Here is a 15072-nt window from a genome sequence, read left to right on the forward strand (position 1 = left end):
CTATGAAATGTACACGAATTTAAACATTAGGGAGATTGCTTTCTCTATCCTTCTATAAAAACTCTTTAGCAAAATTTAGAACCTTTTTTCTTTAACACAAAACATTATCTACTCTCAGTTTACAAATTTTACTTATTAAACTCCAAGCTTACTCGCAAAGAGGTTACCTAAATCTCTCTGTTAAGTTATCTTTACAAATTTGATATCAACTTCTAACATGCCAATTGATTCTCTTAAGGACACTTTTTAGCATTAAACATTTAAACATATATCTTAAAAGTCTTTCTAATACAACTATAAGAGGAATTATATAAAAGTTTTGAACTTACAAAGGCGCTGTATCTCACAAATAGTCAAAAGTCTTTCACTGAAAGTTCTATGGCGATTCTTTCATCTCGGATCTTCACCTGGAATTTTGGCTTCAGCTATATCAATTGGGAATGTAGCGGGACTCGTACAGTTCCAAAAAAATGTTATTCTCCCATGGCGAAAAGATAAACTTACGAGCGAAGGTACTTCGGGAAATTTGCCTCGCCTTTTCTCCTCTACTTGGGCTTGCGGAAAATGCCTGGACGACTGCTGCCTCCAAGAAAAATGAAACTGTTGTCAACTGTCAATCAGGATCCCTCTGGACTGGAAACTTTTCTCTTCTACAGCGTTTGGGACTTCTCCTTTCGGCAATTTGAAAGCCCTGTCTGTGGCTTAGAAGTTGTTTCTCTCTAGCGACGTCTCGAACCGAGAAGCTCCTTTCTGGAAGCGAAAAACTCTGTCTCTCTTCGGCAATGCCTGGAACCGAGCTGCCTCCTCTTTGACAGCATCTGGAACCGGGCCCCCTCTACTTCTGCAGCAATCTCTGGATCCGTGCAGCTCTTTCTGTTTGCTTCAGTCCCTTTTTATTATACCTCCTCTGAGAACTTGCATGAAGTTTGGCAATCCCCAAAGAATCAGTATGATTCTTTCATCTTAAGTTTCAAGTTCGGCACGCCTTTTGTTCTCCTCCGCTTTCTTTTAATTGTAAGTTGCCGGCCATCGGAAAGTTGTTTGAACCTTTTTGACTGACTTAGCAGATGTTTACACTTAGAGCCTGCAAGCCTTTCTCATACAAACAAATTTTAATAATCTTTCTAATGCTGCCATGTAGATCTATTACATGCAGCTTCGGCGATATAAACATTGCCTTTGTTTTTAACACTCTAACATATTCTTATTAAAGCAGTATATACAGTTAACTTCCAGAGTGTTATTTACAATAACATCTAAAACAAACTATACAGAGACAAACAAAGTTTATTTTTACAATATTCACATGGGACTTAACCTAAGTAAACAATCGAATGTAAGGTGCTTTGGAATATTTAAGCTACAATCGAGTTTTTACAGTACCATATGACTGGTTATGTAGCAACAAATGTTTTGTACAAAAATTTGTTTCTGCGCATAAAAACTGTTCACCATTTCACTTTAGATTCTGGAGGCAAGCAATTATCCTGCTCTCGCTGCAAAATTGTAAACAGCTGGCAATATACAATTTTTTAAAAAATTTTATTTGGTGTATCTGGCCTTATTTATTTTAATATTGATCAGTCTAAGAATTTTTTGTTTTTATGATAAAAATTTTGTTTCTTAAAAATGAACTTATGACCCGTGCCCCGGCGCCCGCTTCTGCCGGCCCTGCTTCAATCATCTGGAATTCGGCCTTCTGACCAGCCCCCCCCCCCCCCCCCCCCCCCCCCACACACACACACACACACACACACCACCACCACCCTGAATTATAGGGTGTATCTGCTATGACTCTTTCATACCTCCATATTTGAGCATTTCTGATTGAATACTCCAGCTGCCTTTCACATTTGAGGAGTGTGGTGGCTTTTTTTGATGGGTACTCGATTGCTTTATTCTTAAATTTTGTTTTCTTGTCTTCCGTTTTAATATTTAATATTGATCATTTTTTTTATATATCATATATATAAAATACATCATATTTTTAATAATTTTATATAAAAATATATCATATTTTTAATATTGATCATTCTAAGAATTTTTTGTTTTTATGATAAAAATTTTGTTTCTTAAAAATGAACTTATGACCCGTGCCCCCCTTCGTAGCGGTGCTCACTTCCGCCGGCCCTGCTTCAATCATCTGGAATTCGGCCTTCTGACCAGCCCCCCTTGAATTATGGGGTGTATCTGCTATGACTCTTTCATACCTCCATATTTGAGCATTTCTGATTGCATACTCCAGCTGCCTTTCACATTTGAAGAGTGTGGTGGCTTTTTTTGTGGGTACTTGATTGCTTTATTCTTAGAAATTTTGTTTTCTTGTCTTCCGTTTTGATTCACTTTATCATCTTTGATTTCTTTGACTGTACTTTTTCCTCTATTTCTAAGCTTTTCAGTAGTTCAGAACATTTTGCCACATTGATATTTATTTTCCATACTTGTACCAAAGTCTTCCCATGACTATTGTTTAGTTACTTTTACACATAATTTAGCTCTCGTACATTTTTCGTTGCATTTTTTTAGTGCATCTGACTTATTTGCTAGGAACTTTCGATATGCTTATGCTTTTTTTGCTTTTCCAGGATTTCTGCTTTAACTTCTTTTGCCCACCATAGCAATTCTTATTTTTCCCTAGTTGAAATAATGTTTTCTTCAGAATTTGCAAATGAGACTCCAAGGTTTGGTTCACGTTTTCAAACTTTCATTTTTTTCTTGAATAATATTTGTATAATTGAATTCAAAGTTTACCTTTAAAAGTTACTCAACTTTAATTCTTTTTAAAGCTTTCTTACATACTGTTCTTTTCATTATGATATTCATTATTATTATACTTAAAACTAAGTGATGTTACTTACAGTTTCAAATCCTCTGTATACCCTTGTATCCTGAATCAGCATGAAGTTATCACTATTAATAATAATTAAGTTAATAAGGCTTTTCTTATTTCTTGTGTATGCTCTCCACATGAACCTGTGTACATATTTATGTTGGAACATGATGTCAGTAATGATTGGTATGTATTCTGAGCAGAAATTTCCTGTATAGCTAGTGGGATTCATTTCCTACTGTGCTGTTTAGATCCCTAACAAGGATCACCTTTTCCATTTTATTTGCCAGCTGCCTGCTCTAATCACTGGAAATATTAAATATTCCTGCACTTCTTCCTTGGGAGAATCTTCTCTGGGACATATGTGCAAATAAGTTTCATTGTCCATTTTCCCATTTTGAAGTTGCCCTACATAACTCCTCTATATGCGGTTGCTGTTCCTTTCTTCCTTTATTGATATTGCTGAAATATAACATCCTCTACTTATTATTTAGTAAGATCTCACCTGTTATTGTCTTCTTTTTCTCAGTAATGCTAGTTTTACAGTTCTACAAGTTTGATTTCCTTCCCATTAATACTCCTTATGTTCATGGTTTCTATCTTCGTTTTTTCTGATGTTGGGTTTGGTCTAATTTTTCTTCTAGATGTTGAGTTGGAGTTTGTTCTAGTAGCTGACTTTTCACTGATTACTCTGGTTCCCTGATGAAAACATTAGGGGTCCTATTTAACTGGGCAATGTCCCAGCTGACATGAAATATCATCATGTGTATTTTTGGTTTAAGCCAATAGAGAGTATAGTTTGGTTTGCTAAATCCAAAATTACAGTCCATTCTCATTTGTTCAGTCACAACACACACATACATGAAGGTGAGGATTGAACATTAGGTCAGAAGCTCCAGTCATTTCTCTGCATTCGTTAAAGGTAATGTGGAGGTCTTATCCTGGTTATTTAGTTTTGACTGTTAAATGACCCATATTATATACACATTGCATATTTTAAGAGATGCAAATTAGAATAAAGCATGTATCTTAGTAAGGTTTTTTGGATGCCTAATTATATAACTACCATCTTCCATACTCTAAGAATCTTTAACCTTGCATCACATTTATTCACCACACAGCAGTTAAAAGTACAAATGGGTGCCTAAAATATCAGGTTACACGGAACTCTGTAGTAGATTTTTAGGTACTGGAAAAATTGATTATCATTTTGAAAATTGAAAATCATTAATTTCCTTTAGTATAGCATTCAGGTTATTCACTTATAAACTTTTCAAGTGACTGAATTTGCATGATAGTGTAAACTATAGTGAAATTTGATTATCTTCTAATGTAACATTACACATCTTAAAATGGGATTAGAAAATATAGGAAAGACATCTTTAACTTGTTACATCTTTTTCTTTATTGCTTGAGATGTATTGATGTGGAGAATGTCTTATTTAACAGTATGTTAAATTTAATCTTACTGAAGATGAAACAAATGTGATTTTTAGTAATGAATCCAGTATGTCGAATACAGGAAGAAGTGGGGAGAACCTCTTTGGTGAAACTGCATGGGTTTCTAGGTTAGCTGTCAGAAACATAATGCAATATAAGAAGATTCTCTGCTTTGTTACTACATGGTTAGTGACTTTTCTACTCATTAGGCTAAGTGAATTTGTTTTCTTTCAATTGATATAACCATCACAATTCGTGGCATTCATTAGTAATTGGCATTGTCTACTGAATATCACAATTTTGATAATCAGTAGCACTTCTTTTGATATATTGTCATTATAAAATAAATGCAGTTTTTCATAATGCATCTCTCAAATAATTGGAAAGGGAAAATCATTAAAAGCACAATAACCAGGAAATAAATCAGCTCTTGATGATAGCACAGAAAGTGCTATCATTAACTCATTGCTTAAAATATCAGGTTATATAGTGAATTCTTTCAGACTTCTAGGTAATTAATAAATAACAAAAACAGATTTACCTTACGCATATATTTTAATTAGTATAGCATTTTCTCACTAGTATCAAGGGCATCTTCAGTATGACTTTCAAATTAAACAAGAACAGAAATTGGTATATTCTACAGAATGACGTGTGAATTGCACGGATATAATGTAGAGTTGCATGGTCTAATTATATTATGGTTCTAGTAAAATTAATTTTAACAAGATTTTTAAAAAAATAAAAAAACAAACAAATTAATATACAGTGAATTCCCATTAATTGGGATGCAATGGGACTAGAACACTTTGTCCCAATTAAGCGGCTGCCCCAATTATTCAAAAAAGTTTTAAAATAGACTAACTTTCAGTATACCTTTTGTTAACCACGTTTTTATTTAAAAAAAACTAAATGTACACATGTGTCATTATACCTAAAGAGGTTAATTATACATAGGTATCTATCAAAGAAGCATATTTTCCCTATTAATTATCTTGGAGAAATTTATTGAGTGTACCCTGATGTGTACACTCAATAATGTTATAATGAAAATTAAGATTTTGAGGATTACAATATTGTTGAACAAACTGCAACAAAACACCTGTGTTCCCTTTCTAGACTACAACTGAAAAAAAAACACAGGTATCTAATTCAGATAAAGGATTGCCTTCTTGCATAAAGTAGCATTGTAATTCAGCAATATATTTCCTGGCTTCCTGGTTAGTCACTCATGTTCAGGTGTGTCATTCTCATTACTTTCCTTGTCTTCAAGGGTCTTTAGGTGTTTTGTTGCAATTTGTTCAACCATTGTATCCTCATAATCTTCATTTTCATTGTAACATTGAAGGCTATTTTCAATGCATAAAAACTCTGTAGTTTCTGATGTGTTGGAGTTCCAAAATGCTTTCATTATCAGTCATATCTGGCATTTCTTGGTTTGAATTCTTAAAACCACAATGTGCAAAGCAGTTTTTCGATTGTTTTGCTGCTTATTTCTTGCCAACTATCTGCAACAAATGGTAACCTTTGTGCTGATTTCTTTGGCCGTTAAAGATGACATCAGTAAATTTTCTTCAATTGTTTCAAGGAATGTAGTAGTGTATCAACCTTCCACGATACAGTGTCTTCAAAATTTTTGATTCCCATGTCAGTTGACTGTACCAGGGTGTGGTAGGAAGAAATTCAAGTTGAATGTTTTTTAAACAATCTAATTGAGGGTGTGCTGCACAGTTGTCCAGAAGCAGAAGAATTTTTCTTGAATTTTGTCAGTTCTGCATTCCAGCTCATCAGCCATTCCTGAAAAATACAGAAGTCATCCATGCATTGTTGTTGTCATAATACAGAACTGGCAAACTGTCCATTCTAAGCCCTTTAAAGCATTGAGACTTGTCACTTTTCCCAACAATAACCAACAGCTTCCATTTGTGACTTCCTGACATGTTAGAGCATGGTAATGCAATCCATTGCTTAAAACCTGACAGCACTGCAAGTTTATAGCTCAGGGAACCATCTGGTGTGGCATAGTAAAATAGACCTGTTCTGTCAGCATCATATATTTCATTAGGGGACTAAACTTCTGCAGCAATTTGGGTAGTTGAAGTAAGGTGATTTTATTTGCTAATGTTAGATCTTTCCTTAGCATCTTGACAGGGGCCTTATAAAAACAAACAAACAAAAAATTAAATTGCTACACTGTTTGTTACACTTAACTAAAAAATTAACACACACACACACACACACACACACCTGTTTTAATAAAAAGTACACTACCTAGCAGTCACTGTAAGTAGAATTAGTACTATCAAAATACATGTATCCTGGTGCTGACACAGCAACTCTATGCAACTCGTTACATGTCACCATAACTCACAACAAGTGCGGCATCTACAGCCACTGTCCAGATGAAGCAGCAAGGTGGTCCAAAGAAACGAAACTACTTTGGATTATATTCTCAATTTGTTTCTGTTCTTCAATATTTGTCCCAAATAAATGGCTGCTCCAATTAACTGGAATCTACTGTATATAATTGAATAAGTTTAAGTTAATTCTGGAATTTGTGAAGAACTATTTTCCACAAGAGGGATAATTTAAGTCCATTGTTTCTATTTAGATTCAGTCAATGTAACTAGGTCTCAGAACTCTTTGTATAAACGTTCCAAGAGATTACTTTATGAAGAACTTTAATTTTCTTCTAAAGAAGTTGGTGTCTGGTGGTGATAGTATGCTCTGCAAGTTCCAATTAATCTGGCTCATGGAACTTAACATAATCTAAATGATCGTCACAATGCATGGCTACAGATCTATCTGTTTGGCCAAAATGCGATAATCCAAACTGGCAAGGAATATGTATACTCCAGGGGTGGTCTAAAATTCATCTTTAGCCAAGCCTGGAAAAGTAGATATCTTGTTAATAGGATGGAAAGACACTAGTAAGCCCACAGATCTAAGTAGTTTGGCTATACCTTCTGAGACACCTTGAACATAGGGAATGGTTACACAATGGACCACCTCTGTATCACTATTTCAATGAGAGGCAGATGACAAAGAAACTGTAATTATTAATTATCTTGATGACATATGATTCGGTAAAATCTTTAGAGGAAGGTGGACTTGGTGTGATTTATTTATTAGAAGAACAGCAAGTCAGTGGAGCACAGAGAGTGTGCTTGATGCTAAAGTCTTAATGTGCCAGATTTTTGACAATTATGGTGATGGAAAAGGATGAATGTAAAGTCCAGTATGTGTTTTCTTTTGAATACTGAGCAGTAATAGGAGATCTAAAAAGGCAATCTGATTGTTCTCTTCTAACTCAAGAGAACTGGATATGATGGTGAAGGTTGATCTTATTGACAAACTTTTGAAGGTCTGTACTGGACTCATGCCAAACTGCAAAACATCAACCAGACAAATAGCTTGGCACTAACTCAGAGTCAATGCTAGAAGAAGGTATTAGCTGAGTTTTGTGCAGGAGTTTATTTGTAGTTACTGTTTTAAATCATTTCTACTTTCAGATATATATATATATTTGATATCTTGCATTATGAAAACTTTGAATTCTTTACTATTCTATTGCAAATTAGAAATTCCTCTAAAGATTTATATTTTTAGATTTCTGATGTTTCAAAAAATTAAGAATTGACAAGAGAAAATTAATTATTCTCTATTCATTTACAAATACAATACTGTATCTTAATTTTTAGCTTCAAGAGGATGTCTCAGTGACTCATTCACACGGAATCCTAACATCTGGGATACCTGTAACTGGGTATCCAGCTTATTATGTATATATGTGTATGGGTAATTAAATTAAAATTAGCATTCTCCTTTCTATACTTTAAGCCTACTTCACTTGTTTAACATTAGATAACTTGATTCTTTCAAGCATAATCATTATACTTCTAAATAATATTGTGCTCAAGTTCTTGTTAATGAATTTATATCAAGAACAAATGTGGAAAATCATGTTTTATGATCAACTTACTTATTTTTCCAGTTGTCACCATCCTAATAGATTCAGTATTTGGAAATAGATATTCTAGTGCAGGGCTGGTTTTAGATTGTTAGACACCTGCGTGCTAGAGATATTGGCCGCCCTTGAGGGTAAGGCTACACTAGTGTTTTTTTCCGAACATGTACAGCAATGAATAGAACATATGCAAGAATGGTGATAGCCACGTTGACGAAAAAAATTTGTACAGAACATCAGCATTCTTGTGCATATATTCTATTCACTGCTGTACATGTTTGAAAAAAAAAAAACTAGTGTAGCCTTACCCTAACAATGCAGATCGTGAATAAATTTACAACATAACTCAGAATATCACTATTAGTACGTTTTTATGACAGTATAATGTAGCCTAATTGACAAAGGGAAATTCATAAAATATTTTATATACTGTAGGCATGAAGTTACTTCATGTTCAAACTTTGTTTGCTTACACTTGGACGAAGGATTAAACCAAGAATATAATTTCTTGGTATCATTAATTTATAGTATTACCAAGTAACTTTCAATGTCTACCTCTAATCCAGAATATTTTAGTAAGAACGTGTGACACCTTTTGTATACAAACATAACTTCTGGGTCTGGCTCCCATTGATGAGACATCAATAAAGATCGAAACCGATCTGGGTAGTGACCTTTCCCATAATGTATAGCATTATACATGTTCATAAGGATGTGTGCTTTGCATTATGGGATACTAGGCAAGTGATGTGAAGTCATTAGCCTCTATATACAAGTTGCCCAATCATGGAGTTACTTCACGTGCAAACTTTGTTTTTACACTTGGATAAACGATTAAACCAAGAATATAATTTCTTGGCATTTTTATTTTATAGTATAGCCAACTGGAAAAACTTTCAACAAAAACCTGTACAGTATTGGTAAATTAGCTAACCATATTTTAATTTTATAAAATAGAAAAAGTACAATGAATGTATAAATTATATCAAACAGATGCAAAATGTACAACTTCCCAAACAGATGCAATCATTACGTCAGAACATTGCTTTTTAATTTGCCAATTCATCAATAACATTTGATAATTCTAATTTTTCAGACAAATCCTTTTTTGCTAGCAATGCTAAATCACTAAACCTGTCTTGGGTCATTGATGTTCTTAAATATGTTTTTATAAGTTTGAGTTTCGAAAAGCTCCTTTCACCTGATGCTACACTAAATGGGTAATGTGAGGAAAATTCTCAAAGCTATAAATAGATTTGGAAATGTTAACATCAAGTTATTTTTTGCAATATATGTCAAATTTTTTAATGAGTCAGTTTCTGTAATGTCACTGCCACCGCTAAAAGTTCTGTATGTTATCAGCTCATTGAAGAGCTCAAAACCATCAATATTTTTTAATCTATTCACAATCTTTATTAATTTGAAGGGAAACATCTAAATCAACACAAGATTTTTTAATTTTTTCTTCGGTCAATTCTCTGAATTCACAAAGAAATTTAACACATTATTACAAGTGGCCAAATGTCGCCAATCTGAAAACCCCTGACTATCTGTTCATTTTTTTTTCTTTAAAGCAAACAGCTTACAACAAAAGCAAAATACACTATTGGATTTTTCAGAATAGATTAACTAAGTTCTTTGAACTTTTTCACCATTAGGTGAGAATCTTACAAACTGTGATGTGGAAAATGATCTTCCATTGTTATCTTTAATAAAGTTTATATTTTGAGGTGTTACAGGTCCTTTATGAATTATGAGTTCTAATAACTGATTATTAACAATAGATGGCCAGGTACAAGGATCTCCTAAATCACATTCTGTCGTGAATTCAGCACAATTACCAGAAGGCCTACTTTGTAAATTATCCCCATAGACTCTTCTAACGGGATAATTTACTTTGTAAATTATCCCCGTTGACTCTTCCTCCTGGCACAGTTCTGAATGAAATTCAAACTTTTCATTTGATTTTTCACATTCCACTTTGATTTTGCCCTTACTGTCTGGAAAAGGTTCTCAAGTGATTGATGTTGTAGAGTTATCTTCATCTGACTCTACATATTTCAGTATGGATCCTCGTAATTTTTCCTTTTTCTTATCACTTTCATTCTTTCTTTTGCGATAAAAAGCACCAGACAGATGTTTAGTTTTCCTATCTGACATATTTAAACATATAATAATGGTAATAATAAGCACACATTATTTTTTCTCTTTTTGAATGAATAAATAAATGTTGTAATGACCCAAACTGACTTAAGCCTTTCTGTACAGATTCCGAAAAAACTCTGATCTGTCCATCCGTCTGACTGTCTCTGTCAGGTCTATCTGAAAGATGGTGGTATACTAACAGGTACTAGAAAAAAAACAAAAAAATTGTAATTCCATTTTTTTCTCAATTATGTATTTTTGGTAGCAAAAAACTAGGCCAAAACTATGGTTCGCTTGAATGAATATTCCTTGTTGAGTTAGGTTTTTTAAAGAGATAGAGAATGAAATTCAAAGAAGATATTTCGAAGTTAGCACCACTATAAGTTTTTAACAATGTTATGTTCCTATTTCATCACCAATATTTTTAAATTAACTATAGGCTATATCGAATTTATTCCATCGGCCACCCAGAGATTTGGCCGCCTGCATGCATGCCCTACCCACCTATTAGAACCGGCCCTGTTCTAGTGCATCAATGATAAGATAGTGCATATCGCATTTCCCAAGTTATGATATATCACACGTCACTGAATTAATCTGAACACACAGTACACTTTATTAACATTGCCTTTTGTTAGATGTAAAAAAAAAAAAATTCAGTATATCATAGAAGTTACATGCACTACAGTATAAAATGTATTTTGTGTGTGCACATGTCCTGTAAATGAGGAGTTTCAGGATCTTTAGCAAATTGGTGCCATGTATTGGGAGAGATTAAGTGAAAAGGAGCTCTTAATGTTCTTCTTTGAAAAGATGAACATTGTCTTTGGGGAATTATTCATGGGTAAATGAAAATGAAAGTGAAATCATAAATGTAGGTGCAGTGGTTTAGGTGAATTCATTGCCTGGTTTGATATTACCAATTGTCAGGCCAGGCAATGAAATTCATTTGACACTTCCAACACTTTGAGGCCTGAAGTGGCTTGGGAAAAAAATGAAGGTTCCGCATATGCAAACATTCATAAATGAGTGTAAAAGGCTTGCATTTGGCCATATAATACTATTTAAAGATAGGATCTTAAATATCCATTTCCCCCCCCACACACACACACACATTTTTGATACTTTATAGTTTCAGCATATTTAATTTGGCTGGAGAAAAATGGATATTTCATATCCTTTATTGAAATTTCTCCATGTATAATCCTTAAGAGTCCACGCAGTTAGCCTAGTGGCTGTGCGCTTCGCAACCATGTGCCTGGAGAAGGAATGTCCTAGGTTCGATTCCCGTTGGAGATGTGAGGAGCTGAAGGATCTACCTCAGCCATAGCCAAGTTAGCCGGTCTTGGGCGTGGATAGCAGGGTTTTCCCCCCAGTTTATCCTGGGGGGTTTTTTACCATGCAAAGAGGCAAACTGGCCTTGAGAACTCAACACTATGGACATAGGATATACCAGGGCGTAAGGCTGACCATCTTATCCTGTAAACGGTTTGAGGTCCGATGATTAATAAACCCTTGACACCACAAGGTAAAAGAGGGTAAAAGGAAGATGAGATGAGATAATCCTTAAGAATAGGGTTTCCAGATTATTTAAACCTTAGCCCACCTGTGGTGCTAATGCACTACAGGTTCACAGCCCTTTCATGATGTGAGCCTGATTTGTGTAGTAGTAGTAAATCAAGTGAAAAAAAAATAGCATCTTGAGTGGCGAGGTATTTTGGAGGCTGAGGAAACTACAGATGTGATGTTGCCAGAAGAATCAACCCAAAAAGTGAGATATGATCTTGTCTGGCAAGCAGAGTATTATCGAAGGGAGATAAATTAACTAAGGTCTTCTTTTGAGAAAGAGAATACGAGTGTTGCATGCTGTCATTAGCAAATTTATGAATAAGAGAAGGTTCCTCATGTTTTGAAAGTAGAGGGTAGGATATATAACAGAATCCTGAGTCACATGTGCATTGGAGACCTTATCATATGCCTTGAAAGTGTCAAGCACAACATGACAAGACACCTATGTTGTGCAGCTTCTCCCAACCTTTTCATAGCAGTGCATCTTGAGGTAGGTGATAATGTAGATAAGGCACATGTGCATTGGTAGAGAAATCTGCAGAGAGAATGCTGTCCAGCCATTACATGCAAAGAAAAAATTGGCAAAGCAGACATTAAGATGGCAATTTGCTGAGCAGTTTTCTATGCCAGACCTTATCATATGCCTTGGAAGTGTCAAGCACAACAGAACAGGACACCTATGTTGTGCTGTGCTGCTTCTCCCAACTTTTTCATAACAGTGCATCTCGAGGTAGGTGATAATGTAGATAAGGAGATCTGTTGTGGATTTGAGTGGTGGTCGCTGATTAACTGGTAGGTCATTGCATGATGGTGTTGATGACTTTCTTCATTGTTTTAGAGAGCATGGAGGTGAGGATGATAGGTCAGTAGTTTGATAGTAGACATCTTTTTCGCAATGGGTTGAATATGTACTTGTTTCAGTGCTGTGGAATAGATGTCAGTAGAAAAAGATAGAGATGATGAAAGATGGGTTTTAATTCTGGAACACAAGTCTCCTAAGTACAGTTTGCTGGTGTAGGAGAGAAAAACATTTTGCCCAGAAACATTTTTGGTCATTTGAGATTCTTTCAATGCTTTCCTGGTGCAAGGTATGCAGTTCATTGTTCCTGGTAGGGACAGAAGGTGATTTGCTTTAGTTATCTGTGCAGGAGTTAGAGGAGAGAATGGCATTAGGTTATCTTATCTTTATGAGTGTTGTTTCTCTTGTGTCATGTGAGTATGGAGAGAGAGAGGTGTAGTTGTATGGCCTGTTTAAGTCTGAATTTGGATGGATCTGCACTTATATTCAAAAGATCTATCTACATAGTCCTTCATTATCCTAAATAATAATTGCTAAGAGTTTTGCACCTATCATGGAAATCCTTTGTACTTCTTTGGTGTGATGATTTGCATTTTCATTCTTGATTGGTGAAGTTCTGACCCATTATGAAAACCTTAGTCTAGTGCCAAATTTATGCATAAGCTAGACAAGCTACAGCTTAGGGCCTCACATTACAAGGGGGACCACAACAACCCTAAATCTGGCCTGCAAAAATTGTCATACTTCGGACATATTATGCGAGCAAATGACAGTCTGGAGAAGATGATGATGCTTGCTAAAGTTAATGGAAGCAGGAGGAGAGGAAGACCAAGAATTGGATGGATGGATGGAGTTAAAGAAGCAATATAAACTCCAAATTTTTGTTTTCTTTCTGTTAAGTAGCTGTGGTGCTGTTTAAGCTGAACAATCAGATTTTCTTATCTATTATCCTTGCTCTCATTGTTTGGATGTTATATTTAGAACATCCCAGTTACTATGAAATCCTTCCATCAACTTTTCTCTGATTGTTCTTTAAGAGATACTTGTTCCTTGAGAGGTTTCTTTAATTCACATAAAAAAACACAGGGAAATAAGTAATATTTATTTAATGCCATATTTTACCGGCCATCATCAGTGGCAATGATAGTTAATTATAAGGTAGAACACAAACAGTGGATTGATTTGAAACAGTAAGAGCCGCAGTGTTATACATAAAACAACACAATGGTAAAACTAAGAACATATTAATTATTCCTTAACTATTAAAAAATATTCTTGATGTGTAATTAGAATAAGACTTTACATATCTTAGATAGTAAGAGGCAGTCATTCAGATTTAAGCTCAGACGTTGAAGTAAGCATGTTTTAGACGATAGTATATTGTGGTCTGTATTGTGACCTGTGCTGTTCAAGTAAGTTTCTAAGATTTCCTATTAATGTAAGATTGGTGTTCTTGTATTCTCTTTTCTACTGACCACCCAGTTTGCCCAAAGGAAGAATGATAGCCACAAGGAACTTGGTAGACACTAGAAAGAGCCAGAGGAGAGTGCGTATCTTTGGAACATGGAAACATGATTATAATTTGTTGATAGGAAGAAAAGTATCAACAAAATTTTATTTCTTAAGAATTCTGGAAATTGGTTCTGAGATGCCAGAAATGTATGATTGAGACTCGACATATTGTTTTTTTTTGTTCTTTGAGTTAGGATTAAAGGAATGTTGTATGGTCCTTTCTGAGAGGCCATTGAGTTTCATATGTTGTTCAATGTTAGGGTTCTTGCCATAATTGTTGAAGTGCCTCCAAATTTAAGATCATTATTCTGAATTCTGTTAACAAATTGTAAACAAAAGGTCTATCAACAATCTTCAATACATATTTGATACTCATGAAGTTAGCAACTCCCATGGTTCTTATGTTCATTTTATGTGTTATCCTTTCTTTAACAGTGTAAACTACAACTTTTTCTGTGTTTGTCTCAGAACTTAAATCGATTAGTGCAAAATCAATTTTAAGATTTAAGAAGCTTGAATAATATGCTATGAAAATATGTATATATACTTGGACACAGCAATAAATTTCCAAATGCCTATTGTCTTTTTTTGTTTGTTTGTTTTATTTTAACCTGACAATACATAATCTATTATGAGGCTGCATAAGAATATTTCTGGGAAGTACAATTGGTTGCCGATTCTAGAGCTGTTTTTTCTCCTTAGTATATGTAGATAATTTTTGAAGACTATGAATTGGTGGGAGAAGAGGAAATGTCACTTTACATTAGGAAGTTGATATAAAGGGAGGTAATAAACATTTTATTTTCTGTT

The 15072-nt window shown here is 34.5% G+C and overlaps 1 pseudogene across 8 annotated transcripts in view; it reads left to right on the plus strand.

Moving 5' to 3' along the window:
* Nucleotides 1-14845, plus strand: part of LOC150094752 (RNA-binding protein 39 pseudogene) — a 73593-nt pseudogene extending 58748 nt beyond the window's left edge. For 4 of the 8 annotated variants that reach the window (XR_016550136.1, XR_016550135.1, XR_016550137.1 and 1 more), the window contains 2 exons: nt 4327-4455; nt 7972-14845. The product of XR_016550136.1 is annotated as an RNA-binding protein 39 pseudogene, transcript variant X3 (transcript). The remainder of the gene's footprint in view (nt 1-4326; nt 4456-7971) is intronic. The other 4 variants (XR_016550138.1, XR_016550139.1, XR_016550140.1 and 1 more) reach the window with 2 other exon arrangements.
* Nucleotides 14846-15072: the final 227 nt, after the last annotated feature.

The sequence above is a fragment of the Typopeltis vanoorti genome, chromosome 21 (genome assembly GCF_054136105.1).
Source record: "Typopeltis vanoorti isolate ZY-2024b chromosome 21, IOZ_Tvanoo_1.0, whole genome shotgun sequence".
NCBI classification, from domain to species: Eukaryota; Metazoa; Arthropoda; class Arachnida; order Uropygi; family Thelyphonidae; genus Typopeltis; species Typopeltis vanoorti.